Consider the following 19,655-nt stretch of genomic DNA (forward strand, 5'->3'; position numbering starts at 1 on the left):
GTGACTCCAAAACCCAGGTATTTAGGTCTTCAGTCACGTGCCAGACCCCATCAATAAACGCTTATTTATGCATCGTATCCTTTGGTCCTAGCAATGAGACAGTTACTAGCTTTTTGGGGGGGGGGGGATTGTTCCGGGGATTGAACTCTGGACTTTGCGCTTGCAAAGCGGGCGGCGGCACCACTGAGTTAAATCCCCGGCCCAATTACTAGTTTTTTTGTTTGTTTGTTTTTTTGGTACCGGGGATCAAACTTGAGACCTTGCGCTTACAAGGCAGGCGCCGGAACCACTGAACTAAATCCCCGGCCCCCCAGTTACTAGTTTTTAACATGGGAAAATTGATGCGTAGAAATCAACATGTCGAGGGTAGCTTTTCTATTTTTTTATATATATATTTAATCTTATGTTTTAGCTAGTTGATGATTTTTTTTTCCCGCTTTGGAGGCATCACCATTATATTCTTGTCTGTTACTACGTGCTTCCAACGTGGTAGACTCCCAATAAACATGAAACTGAATCTCTTGTTAGGACTCGTAACTCTTTCTTGGTATGAAATTAAACTGGAGCATGCGCGTTGACTGGGCTGCTCTGTCATTCCAGGTTTCACAGCTGGGACTCTGCCACGCAGCGTTCGCTGGGTTTAGGTTCCGTTGGGCTGACGCAGCTTCTGGGTACCAATACTTTCCGAAACAATCCACTCGGAGCTCCAGAGACAGTAGCTCAAGCCTGCCGCGGCAGAACTTCCTGTATTTCTACAGCACTTCCGCCCTGAGCCGGAAGCGTCTTCGCCGGAAGCGTTTTAGTGGGACTGCGCGCGAGGAGGGTCTGGCCGCGTGCAGGTGAGCTTGGTGGGGCCGGGGGAGCTGAGACGGCAATTTTTTCTGGCCGATCTGGGCCACCGCGTCACCTTGCAAAGCCCTTGTTGTCTTTTCTTTCCCTTGACTTCTTAGGTTGCCCGGCCGGTGCAATGAGGAGGCCGGCGGGGTGAGGAGAGCGTGAGCGCGGGGGCCGGGAGCCTTCGTGAGAAGTCCTATTTAGGATTAGCAGAAGATGGCCCCGGGATTCTTAAACTCCTGGGGAGGCCGCAGGTCACTCTAGAAGAGGTAAAATTGTACAAGGCGACTGGTGACGGGACTTAATGTCACCGTGGAGGAAAATCTCGTCGTTCCTATTATTAATATTTGTAATCAAGGAGAAAGAACCTTAAGTAGGCGGAGAATTTTTTTTTTTTTTTGTACTGGGGATCGAACTAAGGTCCTTGCGCTTGTGAGGCAGGCGCGGTGCCACTGAGCTAAAACCCCGGCCCTAGGCGGAGAATTTTTAAAAATTATAAAACTTTCCATAGCGCTTACTACCAACTGGAGACTGTTCCATAAACCAGGTTTCGATCCAAATAAGGGTGTGACTTGGTTGTCGAAAAACGTAGTCTTGACGGGGATTTAGCTCAGTGGCGCCTCGCCTGCCTCGCCAGCGCAAGGTCCTGAGTTCGATCCCCGGTACCAAAAAAACCCCTAAACTACAATAAAATAAAATGTAGTCTTGCCGGAAGGACAAGGTTAACAAATGCCAAACATGTAGCAGCTGGAGATGAAGAGAGGACTCCTATTTTTTCCGATGTGAATATAGCCACCAGCTGCTGTATTTTGAGATATGCATCATAACTTTTTCTCGTATTTTTAGTCTTCAGTTTTTTCTGGTTTTCTTGGTACCGGGGATCGAACTCAGGACCTTGCACTTGTGAGGCTGGCGTTGGAGCCACTGAGCTAAGTCCCCGGCCCTTTTAGTTTTAAGTTTTCAGTATACTCATGTGCCGTTTGTAAACAGCATATCGCCGGAGATTTTTTTTTTTTTTTTACCTACTGCCTTTGCCTTTTGATTTGTAAGTTCATTGTGTTTGCATTAATTGCCTCCACTGAGATATGTAGGTCAAAATCTGTAGTCATCTTGCTTCAGCTGTTTCACATACAACCTATCAGCAAATCTTAGGAGTTAAATCTTAACTACACTCTTTAACCCTTTCTTATTAATTTTATTAGTAAGAAGACCGATAAAGTGATTCGATCTGTTTGTACCACCATTGGTACAAGCCATCCAATTGGACAGTCATGTGTGTACCACCTGTGGTTCGTACAAGCAGGAAAGTGTTAAAAGCCAAAGCTTTAAAGTATCTTCCAACTTCCTATGTGACCCATCCTGCTTTATCCCTGAGTTCATCTCTTCCTAAATCTGTGTAAGGGAGACCTCCTCAAGCACATCCTAGACCCCCAGGATATTTGCACTTGTTACAACTCATCCCTGGAGTGGTCTTCCAGATATCCACTTATATGGCTTCCCTCCTCTGGGCGGCTCTCTTTGACAAGACTTCTTCCAATTTTACAAATCCATTGCATTATTTGCCCTTGTGCTTATCATCATATGACATAACACATGATTGGTTCATTTATCTAGTTTGTTATGTTTTTTCCCACTAGCAAAGAAGCTTCATGAGGGCAGATATTTTTCTGTTTTGTTTTCTGTTGTATACCTGGGGCCTAAAATAATGTCTGGCTTTTAGTAGACTGTCCGTAACATCATTGTTGAATAAATGAATTTGAACTTTATTCTACTATCTTGCACTTTGTGCTTTTTATCCTTTTTTTTTTTTTTTTTTTTTAAATAGGGTGCAGGCTAGCCTTGAACTCACTATGTAGCTCAGGCTGGCCTTGAACTTGTGGCCATCCTCCTGCCTCAGTCTTCTGAGTGCTAGGAGTATAGATATGCACCACCATGGCTGCCTTGGTTTTGTTTTGTTTTCTCTTTTTACTTTACACCAGATACTTCTTTGGAAGATACATTGTTCTGTATCTTCTATATCTCTTGTATAGTGGTTAAGTTTTCATTTTAATTTAAAATTTTGCTGTGCATGCTTAATTGCATCTAATCAAAATTTTAACTGCAAAACAATATTGTTACTACCTTTAAAATACTGATTTTAGCCAGGTGTGGTGGTGCATTCCTGTAATGCCAACACTTGGGAGGCTGAGGCAGGAGCATTGCCATGATTTGTGGCCAGCCTGGGATATGTAGTGAGTTCAGCACCAGCTATGATTGCATATTAAGACCTCTCAAAAAACCAAAAATATAAAAAGAAATAAAATACTGATTTTAAACAAGCTACTTGGGTCATTTCAGCATTTCATTGCTTTTATAAGTTGTATACAACAATAAAACTAGTAGTTGCTACTGTTTTCTGGTGGTTTTCATTTTGTTTTATTTAAGTCAGTATCATTTATTTTAATAGTATATCATATTTAGCACTTAAAAGTTTATAACAGAAGTATATGACACTCCCTAGCTTAGACTTTTGCTGGGAATATGTGCAGGAGGGACAGTTAGAAAACACTGGAAAAAGAAAGCACTGTGATCGGTATATTATTAAATGTGAAATTAATATTATCCAGAAAGTAGTTAGAGACCCTTAAAGTGAAGAGAGATGGGGCCAGGGATTTAGTTCAGTGGTTCTGCTGCCTGCCTTGCAAGTGCAAGGTCCTGAGTTTGATCCCTAGTACCCAAAAGAAAAGAAAGTGAAGAGATAAGTTACCAGGAAACTTGCCACTTAACTACAACTACCTAGAATGAATTCATGGAGTGATTTTGGAAGACTTATTGATGTTTGAATGTGTGAAGTCAGAGATATATTGATTTATTAGTTTTATTCTCTTATGTAGTTTTGTCATAAGATTGTAGATTTTATATAAATCTTTTTTTTTTTTCTTTTTGGTACTGGGGATTGAACTCAGGCCCTTGCACTTGAGAGGCAGGTGCCAGAACCACTGAGCTAAATCCCCGGCCCAATTTTGTATAAATCTTGGTCATTGGTGTTTTAGAGAAGACATGCCTGTGACCTCTTTGGATGTCCAACATTTTTTGGAGGAGGTAGTTAAAATGATGTGAGATAATTCAGTATACTGAGGGCAAAAGAAGTACTGTGAATATGTAGTACAACTTGGAGTCATTAGGCATAAACTGCTCCAGAAGACGGCAAGACGTGGGTGGGGCCTGGCAAGTGCAAGGTCCTGAGTTTGATACCAGTATGGGGAACGGGAGTGGGGTGGGGTGGGGGTGGGGGACACCAAGACATGCTAAGTGATATACAGTAAATCCTGACTTAGAAACATTCAAGTTGTGAACTTTCACAGTTGTAGTGTATGTAAGACTTACTTTGTTGGCTAACAAATGAATCTTACTTTTGAACAACTGTCCCAGAATGGAACTCTTTTGTAAGTCGGGGACTTACTGTAAACCAATCACTAAGACTATACTGTAGGATTCCACTCAGGTATCTAGAGAAGGGGCCATGGGGATTGTTTAACTGGTATAGAGTTTCAGGTCTTTTTTGTTTTTGTTTTTTGTGGTACTAGGAATTGAACGTAGGGGCACTCTACCACTTACATCCTCAGCCATTTTAATTTATTTATTTATTTTTGTACTAGGGATCGAACTCAGGGCTTTGCACCCTTTTTATTTTTTACCTTGAGACAGGTTCTCTAAATTGCACAGGCTGGCCTCAGACTTGTAATCGTCCTGCCTCAGCCTCCTGAGTAGCTGGGGTTATACAGTCATGGACCACCAAGTTTCAGTTTTGCAGATGAAAAGGTTTGCATGATAGTATGGGTGTACTTAATGAAGCTGAACTATACACTTTAAAATGATGGAGATAATAAATTTTATGTTGTGTGTATTTTGCCTCAATTCAAAATTAAGAAACAAAAGGGACAACAGACAGGTATGTTTACAGTTGGGCAAAGTACTTAGAAATTGTTCCCTTTTAAGTAGTAAATAAGTAGCAGCTGACATTGCCTCCCTTAAAAGTTGGAAGATATGCATTCATCTAGTTTCCCCAGGTGAACCTCCTATATGTGAGGCCCTCTTACACTTCATACCTGGAAAGCTTTTTCTTTTTTTCCCGGTACCTGGGATCGAACTCAGGACCTTGCACTTGCAAGGCAGGCGTGGCACCACTGAGCTAAATCCCCAGCCCACAATACAATTTATATAAGCTATAAATCACTGTAGAAATCAGTACAGAGATTTCTCAAAAAACTAAAACTAGATATTTCATTTTACCTAGTTACTCCGTTTCTGGGTATATTCCCAAAAGAGTTAAAAGACACCATATCGTAGTGACACATGCATACCCACATTTATAGCAGCATAACTAATAACTAAATCCTCAGTCCCCAGTACCAAAAAAAAATTGTATCTATCATTTTATATTTCTGCTCCCTTTCCCCTGCAGCTTCTCTAGCATTTGTTTTTATTTGATTTTTTTTTTTTTTGGTACTGGGGATTAAACTCGGGTCCTTGCGCTTTCGGAGCAGGCGATAGAACCACTGAGCTAAATCCCCAGCCCTTTTATTTGATTTCTTGATGATATCTATTCTTTGAAATCTCAGTGTTATTTCAGTGTGCATTTCTCTGGAGACCAGAGACGTTGAACATTTTTCATATATTTACTGGCCCTTTGTACTTCTGAGAAGTGCCTATATTCATTTCAGTTGCCCATTTTATAATAGGTTTTTTTGGAGGGAGGGTTCTTTATTGGTACACTTTTTTTTTGGTACCGGGGATTGAATTCGGATCCTTGTGCTTGTGAGGCAGGCGGCAGATCCACTGAGCTAAATCCCCAGCCCTAGTTCTTTATATATTCTACATATTAGGCTGCTGTCCAAGGAGTAACTGGCAATTGTTGCTTTTGGCCACAGGTTTTTGCTATGTGGTTCAGGTTAGCCTCAAACTCAAAACAATCCGCCTGCCTAAGCCTCCCAAGTGAATTTTTTTTCCCCGTTCTGTAGGTTGTCTCTTCACTGTTGGTTCTTTCCTTTGCAGAAGCTTTTTAATTTGATATGATTCTTGGTTTTTTTTTTGGTACTGGGGATTGAACTCGAGATCTTGCAGTTTCTAGGCAGGTGGTGGAACCACAGAGCTAAATCCCTGCCCCCCTTTTGATTCTTGATGTTCTTATTCAGTTGGAGTTCTATTCAGAAAGTCCTTGCTTATGCATATGTTTTCATTAATTTTACCTATTTTATCTTCCAGGGCTGGGGATTTAGCTCAGTGGTTCCATCGCCTACCCTGCAAGAGCAAGGACCCAAGTTCGATCCCCGGTACCAAAAAAAAAAAAAAAAGATTCAATATCTGCCTATTTTATCTTCCAGCAGGTTGTTTCTGTTTTAATATTTATACCTTTGATCCATTTTGATTTTAATTTAGTGCATGGTGAGAGATCCGGGTTTCCATGGAATCTTCTGTATGTGGATAGCCAGTTTTCCCAGCAACATTTGTTAAAGAGGCTATCTTTCCTCCAGTGTGTGTGTGTATATGTGTTTTTTTGTTGGGTTTTTTTTTGGTACCAGAGATTGAACTCAGGACCTTGCATTTGCGAGGCAGGCGAGGCGCCACTGAGCTAAATCCCCAACCCCTTCCAGTGTATATTTTTGGTCCCTTTGTCAAAGATTAGATGGCTGAATGTGCCTGAGATTTCTGTATCTTCTATTCTGTTCCATTGATCCACATGAATATCCTATTGCATAGGTGTTTTGAGTGGTGTCAGTGTGTGAATTATGCTTCAGACCTCATAGTCATTTTGATACAACTTTGAACAAGGATCAGGGAATGTTTTAGCACAATAAATTTTGAAATATAATGGAATCTGTATTGAAATTTTTTTTTCTAGTAGTCACAAAGTCCCAGTGTTTGTACCTTTTCTGTTGTGCATCAGATATCTTTTTGGATCTCTTCTTGGCCAAAGAAGGTGGGAAATCTGGTAAGTGATACAGGAATCCATACCTAATTGAGCAGTGGGCGTATTGTGATTAAATTTACCCATGTGAACAATTGTTACAGTGAACTTGTAACATTTATTTATTGCAGTTCTGGGAATTGAACCTAGAATCTTGAACATGCTAGGCAAGCACTGTACCACTGAGTTACACCTCCAGTCCTCCTTTATCTAAATATAGAATCTAGCTGGTGATTGTGTGTGCGCGTATGTGTATGTATGTATGTGTGGTACTGGGAATTGTCTAGCACTGGACTGCTAGACAGGGATTGGCTATATACTGTTAACTCTGAACTAATTGTTGAACCTAGGGCCTTGCACATTGTGAGGAAGTGCTCTATCACTGAGCTACATCCCAGCCCTGACTAATGGCTAACATTTGTTGACTGTGTAATAGTTGTACATTTAATTCTTGCAACAGCTCTATGAAATAACAGCTACATTATACAGATGAGGAAACTGAAAAACAGAGAAGTTAAGTTATCCAGTATCTCATAGTTATTATGTATTGCAAAAAGGGAAATTTTCCTTTTTTTTTTCTTGGTACTGAGGATTGAACCCAAGGCCTTTTTTTTGTGGTACTGGGGATCAAACTCAGGACCTTGCACTTGCGAAGCAGGCCCAGTGCCACTGAGCTAAATATCCGGTGCTGAACCCAAGGCTTTTGCCCTGAGCTACATTCCCAGCCCTTTTTTCATTCATTTATTTACTTACTTTTTTTTGAGACAGTCTCACTGTATAGTTCGAGCTAGCCTTGAACTCACTTATTGTCTCAGCCTGGATATATACGCAGCATCCCTCCTGCCTCAGCCTCCCAAGTGCTGGGATTACAGGTGTGGGCCAAGTAATTTGATCAAGTGTAACCTTTTCCTTAGTGCTATATTTCTTGTCTTGTCTAATCTTTTCCAATGCTAGGGATTGAACCCAGGGCCCCAGACATGCTGGTTGAGTACTCTACCACTGAATTATATCGCTAGTTTTTTGTTGTTGTTTTTTTTTAACTTTGAGAAAGGGTCTTGCTAAATGCCCAGGCTGGGCTGGAACTTGCTATCCTCCATCCTCAGCCTCCTAGAGTACTGGAATTACAGGGATGCACTATCACAGCCCTAAGGAGAGGAAAATTTCTATCCACCAGACTGGAAATGTTCACATATATTAAATAGGAAAAAATACTATCAATTCTTATGTATTATTTTTTCATTTGTAAGAAAAAGCCAACTCCAGTTGCTGTAAATAAAATGAGAAATTTATGGTTCATGTAACTGGAATAAAGATGTTAGACATAGTTGGATCAACTCTGCTTTCTTCTGTTTGGCTTTATTTTCAGACAGATTTTCTTTTTTTCTTTTTTTTGGCGTGGAGGGCGGGGGGTTTACCAGGGACTGTACTCAGGACCTCTTGCTTGTCAGGCAGACGCTGTGCAACTGAGCTAAATCCCCAGCCCTCAGACAGATTTTCTTAAATTGTGCCCCGAGACACCTTAATCCTGATTTAAATTTTGTTTTATTGATTTGGGAAAGAGAGAGAGGCTCTTGAAGGGTCTATGTCATTTCCTAAAAGATCAGCTCTGCTTGCTGTAGGTTCTTTTAGTTGTTTTGGGGGGTTAGGTCTTAATACTTGACTCCATTTCTTTGAATAAGGAAGTGGAGATGAGAAATCACCTACCAGAAGAGCCAGTCTGGGCCCTGTGTCTGCTTCCATGGGGGAAAGACAGCTCTATCAGGAAGGGAGTATGTTCTTGCTCAAAGAGGAAAATGTTGGGGTGAAGGGAGGCAGAAAATAGTTGAGAACCATTTTAGCAGTTTAGATGGAACCTTTGCTCTTTGTTCACTATACCTCTTTCAGCTTTGAGAGTTGACTACTTTTGGACTATGTGTGTACCTCAGTGGTAGAGTGCTTGCCTGGAATGTATGAGGTCTTTGGTTCCATCTCCAGCATTGCAAAAGCATCAACAGCAACAAACAGTTAAAAACGTAATTTTCAGCTAGTACTTTATAATTGATTGATTTTTTTTTTTTTTTTTTTTGGTACCAAGGATTGAACTCAGGTCCTTGTGCTTGCGCAGCAGGCAGAGAAACTACTGAGCTAAATCCCAGGCCTTAAAGCTTTTGGTATCATTCTTTTTTGGGGGGGAGGGTACTGGGGATCGAACTCGGGACCTTGTGCTTGCGAGGCAGGCACCGGAACCACTATATTTTGAGATATCTGTAATACCTGTGATAGGATATAAAATTGATTTCAAATGATAATCATAGGTAATATTAATCTGATGATATTCAGCCTAAGTTCATAAGTTAGGGCTAAATTTCAGCCAAAAATTCAGTTAGAAGATACTTTAAAAAAAAAAAAAAGAAAAAAAATGATACTTTAAGTCAAAAACTTTTAATTTAAGGAATATCATATGTTGTGATTCCTTCTAGTTCCTTTGATCAAGGTCATCTTAGTTCCTCTAAAACTTGAATTGAGATTTAGTTTCATAACCCTTTTTAAAAGAACCCATGCTTAATTTACCGTTGTCCTGTCACCCCTAAGATCTTTGAGATCTAATTTTTTTAAGTGATTTAATTTAGGGTTATTTTTAAGGTAGATGGATGTGCCTGGTTCTGAATTTTTTAACACTTTCTGTAAACATGAATGATATTCATGCATCATATTTATCCCTACTAGTAGAAGTCTGTGGTATATGCCAATACTTAAGGAAAGAAACTTATTACTAGGTCTGTCTGTCTTTTAGTAGCTGTCTTGCAGATTCTTTCCACAGATGTAACAGATAGTCCTCAAGAGTAAAGAGTAAAGCAAAACCACAGTATTCCTTTATAAGGCATTTCCAGTAATGTTCATTTAGAAGATGCTTTGGAGGTCTGTGAACCTCAGGTAAAGACGCCTTGGTCAGGCTCTGTATAAGTAACCAGCCTTGTACTCCACTTCCAGAGAAGAATGTCCCTGTGGTCTTTGGGTTTCTGAGAAACACCTAGTCGGACTATCATTGTGCTGTCCCTATTTTGGGGGTAAATCATCTTTGTTCCTTGAATCCATTGATGCCAAATATTAACCTTGACCTCCCACTCTGAATTTCTGTGGGTCATGACTTTACCACTGATACACATTCCTATATTTGTTAGCATTTTAGTGCCAGGACAAAATGCCTTACATACAACTTAAAAGAGATAATGGTTTATTTTGGCTCAGTTTCAGAGGTTTCAGTCCATGGTTTGCTGGCTCCAAGGCAGAGAAATCATGACAGATGAAAGCTGTTCACCTCATGGTGGCTGGAAGTGGAGAGTCGTGGAAAAACCAGAAAAGAATGTACCTGGGACCAGTATAGTCCCCAATGGCATGATGTCATGATCCACCCAGACATTCTGGAAGTGTGCTTACTAATTCCAAAACATCTCTCAAGCCAGTGGAGTTAGCAATCAAGAGTAATCATCACAGGCTAGGGATTTAGTTCAGTGGTGCCATGGCCTGCCTCACAGGCGCAAGGTCCTGAGTTCGATCCCTGGTACCAAAAAACAAAATAAAACAAACAAAAAGATTAAAAAAAAAAAAAGATTAATCATCACAATCCACTCATTGTCAACTTTACACCAAAGCACATCACTTTAAGCCATACTTAATCTCCAAACAAAGATAATAACAAGCTCATACTTCTACCCAGCATGATGTAACTATCCTGTGCATAATTGAAAATGAACTAATTCCTTCTCCAGAATTTCAGGAGTCAACATTGCTCAAAAGTTCAAGTCCTTTAAGTATAAAGGCAGACATTTAGCTGTAAACCTTTGTAAAATTCAAAATGCAAGTTACATATTACTGATATAATGGCATATGCTAAGCATGCCTATTCTAAAGGAAGGTTGGGGCATGGTGCTACGGGCTTGTGATCCCAGCAGTGGGGAGGCTGAGTCAGGATGATTGCTGTGACTTTGAGGCCAGCATGAACTACATTTTTTTTTTTTTTGGTACCGGGGATCGAACTTGGGTCCTTGCGCTTGCGCTACATTTTTTTTTTTATTGGTACTGGGGATCGAACTCAGGTCCTTGCACTTGCAAGGCAGGTGGTAGAACCAGTGAGTTAAATCCCCGCCCCATGAATTACATTTTGAGGCCCTGTCTCAAAAAATTAAAAAAAAAATTAAAAATAAAAAGGAAGAATTGGGACATAGAAAGGAATAGAACCAAAGCAAGACAAACCCAGCAAAGGATTTACTAAGTCCTATAGCTCCATGTCCAGCATCTGGGTATGTGGTGGCAAGATATGAGCTCCAAAGGGCTTGGGCAGCCCCATTGCTTTGGCTTTGCTGGTTGAAGCCCTCATGCCTTCCTCCTGGGCTGGCTCTACTCATTGCTTGTGGCTTTCATGGGTAGATGTTCCATGTCCTTGGCATTTCCAACTTCCCGGGGTCCCCACTGCAGCTTCAGCTTGACTCTGACAGCTTCATGCATTGTTCTCTCACGGACTCCTGGCATGGACTCTAATCTTGTCACACATTGCCTGGCCTTCTAGGCCTTCCTTTGAAATCTGGATGGAAGCCTCCATGACCCTGTAACTGCATTCTTCATGCCTGCAACACCAGCATTGTGTAGATGATGTCAAGTTACAATGTCAGTATAAGCAGTAGCTGGCCTTCCATGGACCATAGCTGCAGCAGCTTCTGAATGCCTAGATGACTGAGATCTGGGAAGTACTTCCTTATGTGTCCCTGAGTGAGCAGGACACCCTGGGACTTTTTTTTTTGTATAGGGGATCAAATGGGACCTCACACTTGTACTTGCCAGGCAGGCGCTGTGCTGCTGAGCTACATCCCTGGCACCCTGGGACTCTTCTTAAAGCCAAGCCTTTAAAATGAGTTCACATTCACATCTTTGAGTCTTTGATGGGTGGAGTCTTGCTGATTCCTGAGGGCATCTTTCCCACTGTCCTATTGGAAAGTAATTGGCTCCTCCACTACCTCACACACTGGGGATTAAATCCAGGGTCCATCCCCAGCCCCCTCCCTGTTTTAAATTTTGAGACAGAACCAGGGATTTAGCTCAGTGGTGCCGCTGCCTGCCTCACAAGCACAAGGTCCTGAGTTTGATTCCTGGTACCAAAAAAAATTTTTTTAAGACAGAATCTTGCTAAATCACTAAGTTGCCCAGGTTGGGATCTAACTTGCAGTCTTCTTGCCTTAATCTCCCAGAGTTCTGGAATTATAGATGTGTGCCAATACCATCCGCTCTTGGGTTCTTTTTGTTTGTTTGTTTGTTTGTTTGTTTGTGGTACCGGGGATTGAACTCAGGTCCCTGCGCTTGCACAGCAGGCGATGAAACCACTGAGCTAAATCCCCAGCCCTCTTAGGTTCTTTTTAATGATGCTAATTTCTTCACTAGTCATATCTTCTTTGGTCTCAAGTCCATATGCTTCTCAGGCCAAACTGCCAGTTTTTCAAATCTTTCAGCTCTATTTTGCTCCTGATTATCACTATAAATCTGGCTAAAACCAGCCATTAATTAGCTGTTAATTAATGGTAATTAGTTATCCATGCCACAGCTATTAATTAGACCAGTAGTGGCAAACCTATCGATATAGGAAATGATACAAGACCTCTAAATGATATAGGGGAAATTTTATAACTCTCAACCTACTAGATGTCTGACATGCTGAGTTTGTGTTCCCCAAAATCAATTAATTTTAAGGAACAGTGGAGATTAAGAATAGGAAATATTTATTGAGTGGAAAGATACAGCTCCTAAGAGGCAGGAGGGGGACTGAAAGTGAGCTGCAGAGGACCCCACTTCTCAGGCAAAGTTTTATAGATCACAGCCATATAGGTACAGTGTGGGTTACAGCTATAATTAACCAACAAGTTTATAAGTATAGGACTGGGGATTTAGCTCAGTGGTTCCAGTGCCTGCCTCAAAAGTGCAAAGTCCTGAGTTCAATTCCCAGTACACACAAAAAAGATTATAAGTATATTTGCTTAGATAACATTGATGCAGTGGAGAAGCAAGTCACGTAGCAAGTGTACGTGGAAGGAACAAAGAACTTTTTAGAAAGGGGTGAGTCCAAGGGTCTTGGTAACCCACCAAGGTGACTGATATCTATTTAGACTATTAGACCAGTTATTCCCACTTATTTTAGGCCCAGTCATTTTGTATCTTTTTTTTTTTGTCTGTATCTCGAGGCCTCCAACAGATGTGCCTCCAGCCACAGTTGTAATGTGTTTTTATCTTTGTCCTGACTCGAGGGCCTAGCCCTGTCTGCCAGTAATATTTCTGCTTAATTTAGCTGTCTGTAATACTATGGCACATATGTTTCTGTATTTTTCTAAGACAAAAGATGTTAATGTTATTTTCTCTAAATTAAAACCTCAGTATTCAGGTTTAATTGCAGTGTTGGGATTTTACAACAAATAAGTGAGTTTTGAGTTGCAGTTTGGTACTTGGTCTCTAAAAGGTTTGCCATCAGAATTAGCACACCCCCCCCCCCCCATTAAGGATTGAACCCAGGACCTTCACACTGAGCTACATCCCCAGCTTTTTTTTTTTGAGACAGGGTATATTAAGTCACTAAGTTACCCATGCTGAGCTCAAGGTTGTAATTCCCCTGTCTCAGCCTCCCAAAGTGCTGGGATTACAGACATATACCACCATGCCAGGCTTTAGTCCCTTGCTTTAGAACTCAGCCTCCCACAAAGTCTCAGGACGTGAACAAAATGTAGACAAATTCTTTACAAGAATGTAACTCATGACTTCTGGTTCAATTCCAACAGAGATCTTTTTCCCATCTGAAACTTTGTGAGCATAGTCTTAACTGTGCACATTCTATCAACATTCTGGTTTTCTGAGCCTGGACCAGAATTACCCATAGAGCTTTGCTTATAGTATTCTAGGGCTTCTCTAGACTTTATCTACGAATTTTTGCAGGCTCCTCCCACAAACTAGTTCCAAAGGGGTTTTTTTGTTTGCTTGTTTGTTTGTTTTGGTACCGGGGATCAAACTCAGGACCTTGTGCTTGTGAGGCAGGCACAGTGCCACTGAGCTAAATCCCTGGCATCCAAAGCTTTTGAACCACATGGTCAAGTATAGTTACTCATTGACCCCACTTTTGGTACAAATTTTTTGTATCCATTAGCTTTTTATGGTTGAGACAGAATAACTGACAAATAAAACTTAAGAAGGAAATGATTTATTTTGGCTCACAGTTCCAGAGGTTTTGGTTCATGGTCAGCAGAAACATTGTGGTGGAGATAGTATGGTGGATGAAAGGTGCTTAACTCATGGTAGCTAGAAGCAAAGAGCAGGGGAAGAGCCAGAGAAAAAGGGACCACAGATCATTAACCATCACATTTCCTTCCTATCTTTCCTTCCTCATAGGCATTTATGTTGAGATTTCTTCTTTCCTGGGCAGTGAGGAAATTAGTTGCCAAAGGAATCAATCCAAATGATTGAGAAGAATGACTACTAAAATTTAATACAGGGCCAGGCGTGGTGGTACACACCTGTAATCCCAGCACTCAGGAGGCTGAGGCAGAAGGATAGCTGGGAGTTCGAGGCCAGCCTGAGCTACATAGTTCAGGGCCAGCCTTAACTACAAAGGGAGACCGTGCCTCAAAAAATCAAAAAAAAGAAAAAAAAATAATACAGGGAAAATATTACTTGTGAAACTATTGGAATTGTATGAAAAGAAAAAATATTGTAACAGGACTGGGGAAGTAACTCTGACAGAACGTTTGCTTACCATTCACAAGACCCTGGGCTTGATCCTCAGCACCAAAACAAACATGACATAACCAGAGTAGCGAGAAATACCTGAAAGATTTCAGGAAAGGAATTTAGGACAAGCACCATCACTGAGCTTCTGGTCTCCAGTGTCCTTTTCCAGGAAGATGTATGCAGAATACAGCTGAAATTTGCTGAGAGCCTATTTATTGGAAGGGACAGACTTAATTTTAGTTAAATCAGTCTAATATAAAATTTGCGAAGTCAGGAAGATATATTCTATTTGTCACTAACAAGACTAGCTTTAGGTAGAAAGCATACATGTAAATAGGAGAGATCTGTAGATGATGTGTTAGATCATTTGGTAGGGAGAATAAGGTTGTTGCTGTCCTACAGGCTCATTCTTTCTTGGGAGAGGATCTCAATTTTTTTGTTTTGCTTTGTTTAGCTTTTTTGGTACTGGGGATTGAACTTGGGACCTTGCGCTTGTGAAGGATCTCAATTTTTTTTTTTTTTTGGTACCAGAGCTCGAACTCGGGTCCTTGCACTTGCAAGGCAGGCGGCGAAACCACTGAGCTAAATCCCCAGCCCAAGGATCTCAATTTTTAAAACTTATTTATACCACTTAAGTTCCTTGGGAGAAATAAAATGAGAGGACAGATGATTTTGGTTTGAATTCTCAACAAGGAGAAAACAATAGATAAAGTGGAAGTGCCTGAAATTGTGTGAAAAAATAAACTAATTTTTTACATTATTTAAAAAAAAAAATTGAATATAATGCCCGAACTGCTGTTTTGGACATTAGGAAAGTGTACACACACACGTGTGTGTGTGTGTGTGTGTGTGTGTGTGTGTGTATATTTTTTTTTGTATTGGGGATCAAACTTGGGACCTTGTGCTTGCAAGGCAGGCGCCGGAACCACTGAGCTACATCCCCAGCCCAGGAAAGTATATTTTTAAAAGGAGGGAAACCAGAACCATATTCTCATGATTCAGCTGTTCCAATTAAAAGTAAGCAAATCAGTGCTCGCTTCGGCAGCACATATAATAAAAGTAAGCAAATCAGGGGCTGGGGATGTAGCTCAGTGGTTCACGCTGCCTGCCTGGCAAGTGCAAGGTCCTGAGTTTGATCCTCAGTACCAAAAAAAAAAAGTAAGCAAATCAAAGCTCTACAAATCCTAAAATATTGAGAATTAAATTTCAAATTACTTTAAATTATAAAATACACATTGCATAAAATTTATCATCTTAACTGTTTTTAAGAGTATAGCTCAGGGGTGTTAAGTACAGCCACATTGTGTAACCATTATCCATTTCCAGAATGCTTTTCATCTGTCAAAACCAAAATTGTTACCCTTAAGCAACTACTCACCATTCCACCCTTCCTGAAGACCATGACAGCCACCAGTGTACTTTCTGTCTCTATGATTTGGTCTATTCTTAAGTACCTCATATATGTAGAATCACACACAATATTTGTTCTTTGTCACTGGCTTGCTGTGGCTTGGCATAAAGCCCTCAAGGTTCATCCATGTTGTACCAGGCACTATCACAATTTCTTTTTTGTTTGTTTTGTTTTTTGTTTTTTCTGTTACCAGGGATCAAACTCAGGACCTTGCACTTGCAAGGCAGACACAGTGCCACTGAGCTAAATGCCTGGCCCTCACAATTTCTTTTTAATGCTGAATAACTTATAATAGAAGCGGGCATTGTGATGCATGCCTACAATTCTAGCACTTGGGAGTCTGAGGCAGGAGGATCCCTGTGAGCTTGAGGCTGCCCTGGGCTACATAGTTCAAGATCATCCTGAACTGTATAGTGAGACCTTGTCTCAAAAAACGAAAAAAATTAAAAAAGAATAGAGGCTATTAATATGAAAGTTCTTGATGAGAATTTATAAAACTTAGAAACAAGTAAACTTTCTTCTGGTGGAAGTGTTAATAATTTGTTATGTTGGTGATATTGGGTATTAAATCCAGCCTTGCACTTACACAAGTGGACTACTGCTGGGCCACACTCGCAGCCAAAACATTTTTTAAAATTTTATCATCATTATTTTTTTTGGTACTGGGGATCGAATTCAGGTCCTTCTGCTTCTGAGACAGGCGGTGGAACCACTGAGCTAAATCCCCAGCCCTATTTATTTATTGATTGATGAACAGTTAAGCATAGTGTTCCAGAACCTCAGACATATTTATTTCGATAGTTGTCTGAAAAAATTTTTTGAGGCAGGTATTTCAAAGGACACTAATTTCACAATCAAAGCCTTTTTTAGCTTTTTTTCTGTCAGATAGTAAACAATGAAAACATAACACTAAAATGATTAAATTTTGGTAACACACTTGAACATTGAAGTGATTCATATGATCATTCTGTGGCTGTGTACAAAAGTGTTTACAGAAAAATGTTTCATAGAAGAAGTAGAACATGATATATATCAATTGTAAAAATGTTCTGTTTACATGTTAATGAAAATTTTAAGTCACTTAAAGCTGGTGAAAATAATTTTTTAGGGTAATATAATTATAGTGAAATTTAAACATTTAAATTTTATGATAAAAAATGGTAGTTAATCAGAAGTGTCTTGGGAGTTTATTTCATTACAACCTTAATAATAAGCAACTATCTTTTCCCATAGAAAGGAGGAAACATGGATATGATGTTCATTTACACTGTTGGATGAGTGGTATTCAGACCATATAGCTCCAGGCAGGTCAGGTTACATTTAGAACATAGTTTTCAGTTCTAGTTTTTGTATTTAAGAACTGAATTGGCAAATGAATTATAGAGGAAAACTTGGAATTCATATGAGGATGGTTTAGAGACCTAGGAATTTTATGCTAGTAAAGACATTAGCAAGAAAAGGAACAGAAAGAAGGAAAAGCAGAAATGATAATAAAATAGTGGCCTTCCCATATTCCATTGTCGGCTGGGAAATGGGAATACATTGGTTTTCCATAGCTGCTGAGGGCAGTATTGAGTATCTTCACTGGATGAACATAGAGATGTAAATTTTACCTTTTTCTAAAGAAGAGCAATTTAACAAGTAGAATCACTCCACAGTTAAATGGGCTACCTTCATTAGTTACCAAGTATGTTTATTAAAAATGGTACCCCATCCTAACCAAGGCATAGACAGTACCAAATAGGCTATCATGGAAGAGTGAAATGCCATAGGTGATTTGGAGAGGGACCAGGACAGTTTGGACACTAAAATGGGGTGGGGGTGGGGTAGAGAGAGTAATCAAGTGGTGTTATCAATGGGCCATAGAGTTGTGAGTGTGGGTGTGATGGTAATTGACATCAGGGAGGTCAAACAGCAGGAAACTGACCCATTGAGTGGCCAGAGGAGGAAGATGCATGTGAGTCACCATGACAGATCCAGGTTCTAGATCTTTACTGAAGATAACAGTATGAAATTATTTGAAGGATAGAGAGACTAGACAGGATCATGAAAAATACTGACTTAATGTACAGTCAATTAGTAACGAACAGACATACTTCTTTTTCTTTCTTTCTTCTTTTGTTTTGGTTTTTTGAGACCAAGCCTTGCTGTGTAGCCCAGGCTGGCCTCAAACTCATGAGGATCCTCCTGCCTCAGCCTCCTAAGTACTGGAATTATGGGTGTGTGCCATCATGCTTGGACAGCTGGGCTTCTTTCCTTCTTTCTTTCCTTTTTTTTTTTTTTTTTGAGATGGGGTTCTCATTGAGTTGCCCACACTGACCTTGAACTTGTGATGTTCCTGCCTCAGCCTCTCAGATAACCAGGATTACAGATGTAGTCACTACACCCAGCAACCCAACAATTATTATTTTTTTTTATACCAGGGATCAAACTCGGGACCTTGCGCTTGCAAGGCGGGTGCTGGAACCACTGAGCTAAATCCCTGGCCCCCCCCAATTATTCTTTTAATATCATCATATGTTGGGAGCAATGCTACATAATTCTAGGGAAAAATCATTTGAGTAGGCCTAGTTCTCCTGCCTACAGGCCAGCAGTAACACTCCAAGACATAATTCCATTTTGGCCTCAGGTCACAAGGGAGATCTCAATGATCCCATGATGCTGTAATCCTCCAGGACAAGACCACACCTGTGGAAGAGCCCTGGGAGGAACCAAATCTTCATCTGTGTAGTTCCTGGAAGGAACTCAATCTTCATCTGCATAGTTCCTCATTGTTCTTAGATTTCCGCTGCCCCCACCCAGTCTTTTGTTAAACCTTGTTCCTCCCAATGTGATACTGAAATCTGCATTATTCATTTGTTACATTTGTTTCTTTGGGATGTACTAAATAAAAGGTGCTGCAAGCAAGGGCTTCTTGTCTTTGCTGCCCAGAGCAGCACTGATCAGACCCAAAGCTCAGCTTCTTCTCAGTCTCATTTGTCTACCTTTCCTGTAATTCGCCATGTGCTGCCGTGGCTCACAGTGTTGTGCCCAGATCGCGATGTCCCAAAGACCACCAGGAGACCGTTTCCGATGTAAGCACACGAGGGTCGTTTATTCAAGCTTAAGCAGGGACTCTCAATTGTCACCGACGCAGCGGATCGAGATTGAGAGCCCCGAGCCTCGAAACTAGCAGGGTTTTTATTGAGTATACATCAAGCTTTGGTTGTTAGTAGCCAGGTGATTGGTTAATGCTAAATACATATGAAGTGTAGGGTTTTGATTGGTTAGGCTCGGGGGGGGGGGGTTAAGGGGGTTACGTATAGATTTTTGCAAGGGAGAAGGGGGCAAAGGTTAGGGGTCGACTGTCATAAGCTGATGGTTAGCAGGTCCACTGACTAATGGTCACATCTATCTTTTGCGGGCAGTTAGCCATTAACTGTTTACCTTATAGGTAGTGTGTCCGGAATGTCCTTCCTGAGTACACAGATGGCTGGGTAATAAACTTAGGAATTTTGAGTGGATAAGCACAAATTTGAGAGAACAAAGGAGACAGCTCCAAAATGGAGTCACTCTGAGAGAACAAAGGAGACAGCTCCAAAATGGAGTCACTCTGGCTCCACATTCCCCCCTTCTCAGGGTGCTGTAGAGGGCCAATCATGGGCCTCTGGGGGTTAATTCTGTCAAATCAATAGGTATTGGCTGGTATTGGGACCTGAGTACCATTAACTGAACAGCGTTAATTCG

At 40.7% G+C, this 19,655-nt stretch overlaps 1 protein-coding gene across 4 annotated transcripts in view; it reads left to right on the top strand.

Moving 5' to 3' along the window:
• The first annotated feature begins 598 nt into the window (after positions 1-598).
• Tbce (tubulin folding cofactor E) overlaps positions 599-19,655 on the top strand; it is a 73,466-nt gene continuing 54,409 nt past the window's right edge. Inside the window, exons 1-3 of one of the 4 annotated variants that reach the window (XM_087181244.1) lie at positions 685-839; positions 951-1,103; positions 6,716-6,805. The gene's annotated coding sequence lies outside the window, so the exon portion shown is untranslated. Of the gene's footprint in view, positions 840-950; positions 1,104-6,715; positions 6,806-19,655 lie in introns of all 4 variants that reach the window. The other 3 variants (XM_087181245.1, XM_004854623.4, XM_087181243.1) reach the window with 3 other exon arrangements.

The sequence above is a fragment of the Heterocephalus glaber genome, unplaced genomic scaffold, assembly GCF_053883595.1.
Source record: "Heterocephalus glaber isolate CG9 unplaced genomic scaffold, H.glaber_assembly_v1.0 deba00001472, whole genome shotgun sequence".
Lineage (NCBI taxonomy): Eukaryota > Metazoa > Chordata > Mammalia > Rodentia > Bathyergidae > Heterocephalus > Heterocephalus glaber.